The sequence below is a fragment of the Halyomorpha halys genome, unplaced genomic scaffold (genome assembly GCF_000696795.3).
Source record: "Halyomorpha halys isolate HHAL.00 unplaced genomic scaffold, Hhal_1.1 Scaffold577.1, whole genome shotgun sequence".
Classification (NCBI taxonomy): Eukaryota; Metazoa; Arthropoda; class Insecta; order Hemiptera; family Pentatomidae; genus Halyomorpha; species Halyomorpha halys.
The window spans coordinates 424,723-432,037 of record NW_027113760.1 but is presented as its reverse complement, the minus strand read 5'-3'; the positions used below and the strand labels follow the sequence as shown (position 1 = coordinate 432,037).

At 29.6% G+C, this 7,315-nt stretch overlaps 1 protein-coding gene across 3 annotated transcripts in view; it reads right to left on the bottom strand.

Moving 5' to 3' along the window:
- LOC106684402 (WD repeat-containing protein 47) overlaps positions 1–7,315 on the bottom strand; it is a 353,715-nt gene that overhangs the window by 289,133 nt on the left and 57,267 nt on the right. The window lies entirely within an intron of this gene.

The following is a 7,315-nucleotide window of genomic DNA, read 5'->3' as shown; positions in this document are numbered from 1 at the left end:
GAGAGAGAGAGAGAGAGAGAGAGAGAGAGAGAGAGAGAGAGAGAGAGAGAGAGATTGTATTATTTTAGGAAAAAAATGGTCTGTGTATGATTCCTAATTAAATCAATTATAGTAAAATAATAATTCAGTTGAAAGACGAATAGCTCTAATAAACATTAACATTTTCTAGTAAAACAAATTACAAAACCCATTTTACCAAATGATTCCTCAGAACTCAGAGCACTAACTAAACCAGAATATCCATAAAATGCAATTACAATAAAATCTACTTTTTTTAGAGCAACATTCCCTGGAGAGTAACACATCTGTCGACTACCATCGGATAGCTATTCAAGAACGGGAAAAAGGCGTAAATTCCTGAGTTCCGTAACGCAAAAAAAGTAGTCGAACCATTACCGCAGTAGGTGCCGCTTTTACTTCTCAAGAAATTAACTTCATCTTCACTGTACCATTAGTAACAAAAACATGACAGGCGTACAAAAAAAGAATTCAATACATCTATAATTTAATAGTCCATTACCGTTGAAAAGATTTGTGATGGCCAAAAAAATAAGAATATTTTCAGTTAAAATAATGTGCTATAATTACACATCCATTGTTTTATTATTAGAAAAACAAAAAACCCTCATAAGACGAGCGTTACATATCAAAATTGAAAACAACTTTTCAAAAATAGTCTGAAAAGTTTTGCTCATTTAAAATAATACTTAATCACCATTAAATATTTTCTTATAGAACCATTTTTATAGTATGGATTACAGTATCATTTTTATGCACTACACTAAATATGATTTAATTGTTCATTTACAAAAGTATAAGTATGTATAAGAGGTATTGTATAATCATATAGGAAGATGGTTGAATGTGCGGAGAGAGAATTTGTATTTTATATTTTATTATATTCATTTAAAAAATTACATCCAATATAGTCCGACCAGATGGCATCTATCGGTCGGTTCCAAAATAACACATAAAAATGATAGATATAAGTAAAATGTAAATATTACAGTTTAGACTATTAGGGCGTTTTGGAGGCTTTATAATTTTTAAGGTAGATAAGTACAACTACTAAAGTGAAAATAAACTAAAAAAAATAAATTAATTGATAATTATTATTTTGAATAAGGTTTTTAACTTACATGTATTATTCTCTGACCGCACCCCGAACCATCTCATATATATAATCAACGGACAACTATCTTCTCATCATTATTACATAATTTTTCAAAAATCTTTTGGATGTAACGGCGCATGATTGATGAATATCATAATTTCTTATTGGTAAGTACAAATAGATTCCAAATACCGAAAATTATACCATTAGTTTGAATTTTTCCAATTATTTTAGTTTTCATCCTCTTTCACTGCCGTAAATAAAACATATCACGCTCGGGAGTTGGTGATTAATCAAAATTTTATTTAATTTAACCGCAACATAAAACATCATGTAAATCAACTATAGCCTGAATAAATGAATCTTCTAAAACCTCAACCCACCTTCAAAACCAAAATGGACTCAGGAGGGACAATTTAACATTCCTTACCTGGAACATAACCCCCATATTATTTCTGAAAATTGGACAAGGGGAGGATACCACTCATGACTCACAAAAATTTTTTTTTAAACAAATCTAGGTTTGAAAATATTCGACGCCAGTCAACACTAGTAAACTAGTAGCCTCCGATATTAAACTTATGAACACCCGCATAAGGTGTAAATCAGGTTATATAATGATTCATAATCAGGTGTTTATAGGCGTTACTTCATAGGCTATTTGTAATAGATGAAGAAATATTCTGTCGTTTTAACAAAAAATAACATAAACATATCTTTAAATATTATTATTATTTAGTTGAAAATAGATAAATACTAGTTTACATTTTTAAATAAATTTTTAATATATTCGTAATTAAATGTATAATTTTAGTGCTACTAATGGGTAGTTTCTCTACACGCCTGTAACACTCCAATTTAACTGAGACCAATTTACTAATAGTATTATAATGTACAGTTGTAAATAGCAATAAATAAATATGGTGGGTTTTAGCCTAAGCAATTTTACCAGTAGCCTCTGATATTAACGCTTCTAGCATCTGCTTGAAGGATGAAATAGATTTAAAAATAATTCAAAATTTTAGCTACAACTTCCAAATAAAATCATACATAAAGACCTTAATGTTCCCTATGTAACCGATCTAGCCCGAACCAGATATAACTCCTTCCATTATAAACTCTCTAACCACTGAAACCCCCTAGTTTCTAATCTTGCATCCTCTTCCATTCCTGACAATCCTCCGAGGCACCTGAAAAGAAGATGGCCACGAGACCAGCTAATGTAAAATGTCATTAGAGTGCTACCAATGGGTAGTTTCTCTACACGCCTGTAACACTCCAATTTATCTTAGATCACATTTACTAAATGTATTATAATGTACAGTTGTAAATAGCAACAAATAAATATTTTTAAAAAAACAACGGTCAAACACATGTAAAAATAATATAATAAGTATGTAAATTAATTAATTAATAAATTTTCTGGCCAACTTTTATACTGAAAAAAAAACCGTTTCAAAACCAAAAAAAAAAAACCAAGGTTATGATTTTTTGTTTGTAAGACATGTGTGGGATCCTTCCATAATAAGAGCGTGAGGGTGCCTTTACACTGGAGACAGCTAATAAAATTAATCGCCTCTTAGCACAACCGTTGATAAAGAAAACAGTTCCCTTAAACCAAGTAAAAACCCTAAAAACTCTTCAAGTGTTGTAGTGGTAGTTTTTCTTTTTGAAGGTAATTAAACATAACCGTTGCATAGCTTATTAGTAAGGTGAGATGCTGGCTAAGCAGAGCCCATTATAAGTACTGCTTACATTAATGTCTAGCCCACCGCACCGTAGCGTATATAATGAAGCAGGCGATGTGAACCGTGTCAGATGCTCCCGGGTGATGCTTTCAATCCAACTCTTCGCGTGCCCGCGTCCCATTAGAGGGCTTCCAACAAGTGCCCTCCTCATGCTGGGAACATCTAAAATTATTGTTGAGTATAGGTTATTTGTTGTGGGAATTCGGTCACCAGTTGTCTTTTCACTAATCCTTTAACGCCGTTATGTTACTACAGAATAAGCAGTTCTAATTTTCGGCCCAGTTGTTTTCTTTGAAATATTTCTCCATAAATGAAGGGCTGGCGGATTAAAATTAAATTTAATTAGAGCAACGCGAGTGTTTAAGTAAGTCATTGAAATTTAATCAAACGAAGGATAAAATAAAATTAAATAAAATAAAATTTATGGGCTAGGGGAAGATTATTATAGTTGGTTTAGTTGTATGTTATTATTCCGTGGGCTCTTCTTTCTCACTCTTCTTTTATTGTCACTAAACAAAATATTTGTATTGACAAAAGGTCATTTCAAGGAGAAAGATATATAAAATGAAATGTAATATATTTCTTGGGCTTGAAGTAATATTTTCTTTTATCACTTATTTGCACAATAAAATTACAAAATTAATTTATAAAGGATATCTACAGACCTAACCTAGCTTAAGGGTCGCCAAACCTAAAAATTTGTCCTAAGAAAATTATCTTACTGACTCTCCATTAAAAAAAAATATATCGATTTTTGCAAATGTTTTATTTTAGTTTTACAAAATCAAATTTTTACGTGAGAAGAATTGACATGATGCTTGGCAAGATAAGCATTATTTGTTTTAAAAAAAAAATTAAAAATCTTGACTTGACAATGAAGATTTGATGAAATTAAATTCAACTTGATAATTTAAAGTAAGAGTACACGTGATCTTTACGTTTATTCCTACCTTAGTAGGTGCATTTCTTATCAAATCATTCCAAACTAAAACTGCTAAGACACTGATAGCACACAACCTATTAGTACACCGAATAGCAGTCCAAACGGTTCCCTATTAGACTTGAATATCGACGGCTTAATTCACAGTATTGCTGAGTGACCTTTTGGGCTAAGTGACAGAATTATATATACAAACCACTTTTGTGCAGGATACAAAACAAAAAAAACTCATATAATTTTTGCCAATGCTAACTTGTTATAGAACCAATAATGAAAATATAAAAATGGATTTTATGGAGGTAGTCATTCGGTCAATTGAAAATTTTTTCAATTTTTTCAATAATTCAAAAAGATTTTCCTATATATCGAAGTACTGTGTATTTTTTTCATTCTTTCCAGGAAATCAAGATCACAACTAAACATCAATGGACTTTGGATAAACAAGAAAAGAGGATATCTGGTAATCATTAATTAACAAACCCCTATTTCATATTCCGGTTGAATTATTGCTATCCTAGGCTCCATACATTGCACAATAATAACTTGCTATTTGAGGAAATGAGACCAACCAAGCCTGGAAAAAAATAAAATATCTACGGTTTAAGAGTAGAACCTGTAACCAGTAGAACTGAAAATTTAGTTGGATATTCAAACGAAACATTAAAGTGTAACGTCTTCTCGAGAGGTCTATTGGCAGCACATTAACCAATCAGGACAACGTCCGCTTCAGAATAACGACTTATTCTAATAAAATAACACCCCCTAAATTAGGTAAATTTTTTTTATAAAATAATAAATAAAATATGGTATTTCAGGGTATATAGCAAAATTGCAAAAGAAATTTCCAGCATTTTCTTTTCTCCAAATATTCCCGGGCTAAACATTTGCTGAAACCGAAATTATTTTTAATAATTTAAAAAATAATTTATAAAAGATTTTTTATCGGTGTTTCTTCAGATCCTATACGTATTAGGCGTAAGTAACGCACAAACCACTAAGTATTTTTTTCGAATCTAGACATATATCTAAAAGAACCATAATTCAAGAGAAAATAAAAACAAATTTAAACATTTAAAGACACTAAGCATCTGGTATTTTTTTTATCAGAAATTAGACGGTTTACGTCACTTGTCGAGACCTAAATTAAGCATTAACTAAATTATTATACAATTAACTGCCCTTTAATGATGAGAGAAGTGATAACTTACGTGAAAAGAAGCATAATACATTTTTTTAAATGCCTACGAAATTAAAGAATTGAGTATGTTTTTTTTTTTTATTCACCTTAAATCACTAAAACAAATCAATCGGCAAAAAGTAAACCTCCTAGGGAATTGAAAAATAGGCTATAGAAAGGCGTTAGAGATGACCATCTATGAATTTGATTTTAACAGGGAGGAATTTAGGAAAATATTGTTAGTATCATCGACACCAAACTCCAAAATCGTCAATAATTATTCTTATTAAAATCTAATCATGAAAAATATTGGGGAAAGGAAGAAAAAGTTCATATAAATAATTTTTAAAAATAAATACAAGAATAAAAAAACTAAGGATTATTTTGGACATCAACCTCGAGATTTTTTTAATCCATCACAAAATCAAGAAAGCAAACGCCGTTGTATTAGAATTACTATCAAGAAGTAGGGAATAAATGAGGGTGGGAAAGTTCATTTTTAAAAACATTTTTTTCTCCTTCTACTAACAATAGTTTTATAACTCATATAAAATCCTATAGCAAAAATATTGAATATCACACGATAGCTGAGCTTAAGTACTCTAGATACAATTAGAGCATCATTTATATATCATACCTCAAACAGTTTTATTTGGTAGCACTTTATTAACAAATTGAATTTTAAAACTTTAGTATGAGTTCGTTCGTACTTGTTTCCTCTGGTGATCATTCATTGTCGTGGGATATATTATATTACATATTATATATTGGGGTTTCGAATAAACATATTTAAATATTTAACATTATTCAGCTAAAAATCTTTATTATCATTCCGTATGATACACTAAAATTGAAAAGGTGATATTTGGATGTGTCAGAGGCTTGTATGGCTTTAAAATACGTCAGTTAATTTGCGTACAGTGTCTTGTGGCTTTATAAATGCCTTTATTTTAATTATATAAATGTACAAATAAATAGTTTAATAAAACAATAAAAAATACTAAACACTTGGCATTATTGGCTGTGACGGGACATGGTGTTCTGATACTGAAAAGTAAGTACACCACCTTGCATTCCCACGTTACTTGGATCCTTATAAAATACTCCTATACAACTATAATATCCATATATTAGTTCCTGGAGATGACCTTAGACAGTTGCTTGTGTTTGTTCTTACTTTCAAATATACTTCCACCAACAGTCCCTTCTAGTTCTAGCCCAATAGCGAGTTCCTATCTCATTTTATAGATAAGACCATTCTAGAATCTAGAGAGCAGTCGAATTGAGCTATTGAAGGACACTCTAGGATACAAGTGGTATATAGGAAGTCTGAAGATTTTGTTTAATTGTTAATCGCAGTGATAATTTATTTTTAAACGATAAATAATAACAGAGGTTTTTTATAAAACAAATTAACTTTATTCTTCTTATTAAAATTTAAACATTATTCTGCTGAAAAGTTAATTATTATTCCAAATGATTGAGTCAACAATTCAAATGTCATTGTAATATGTTTAATCATTTTTATTTTTAAAATATTAAATTTATTTTATAATTCTCATTTATTGTTGCAGTAAATTTAGAAAAATGGTCTCAAATGATTGTTATAATAAAACCTAGAAAATTATAGGGGGAAAAAATGTCTTCTTTAATTTTTAGATTTAATTTGTACATTATTATAAATTAATTTTAGATTAATAGTCAGTGAGAGGTTATTTCAGCCAATACACTAGAGTAACAAGTTATGATTCGTCTTACCCACTCAATACTTTGAAATATAATAATAAAATACAAAAAAAAATAAAATAAATACAATCCACTTACATAGCAATGCAAACTAAACTGCAAAATTGATCGGTTTAACTAACTAACTCTTAAGGTCTAAGGATTGCTTTAAAAATGTAAATGAAATGAAATAGCGAAAAGAAATATATTTCATCGAATAAATTTTGAAAACCTTCCGTGGTTGAGGAATAAAATAATGGAATCGATAGTACATGAATTAATGACGGGTATAAAAATATAAAAGAAAAAGAAAACCACAAGCAAATGAAAAAAGTAAAAAGCGATAATAATATTTTATACAATATAGATATCTTGAACCAATAAATCTAATACGAGTAAATTATAGAAGTCTACTTTCGAAGAGTTTAAATATAAAATATTAAATTATTGAATCTAAAAAGATGAAGATCAGGGTTGCGATCAAGAAAAACAATTAAAAGTTTTTTAATTATAGTTTTAACCACTAATAGTTCTGGAATCCGCATTGCCACAGGTGCCTTTAAGACCAGTCTAATTTTACGTTTATGTGCTGAATCTGGAATATTACCCCT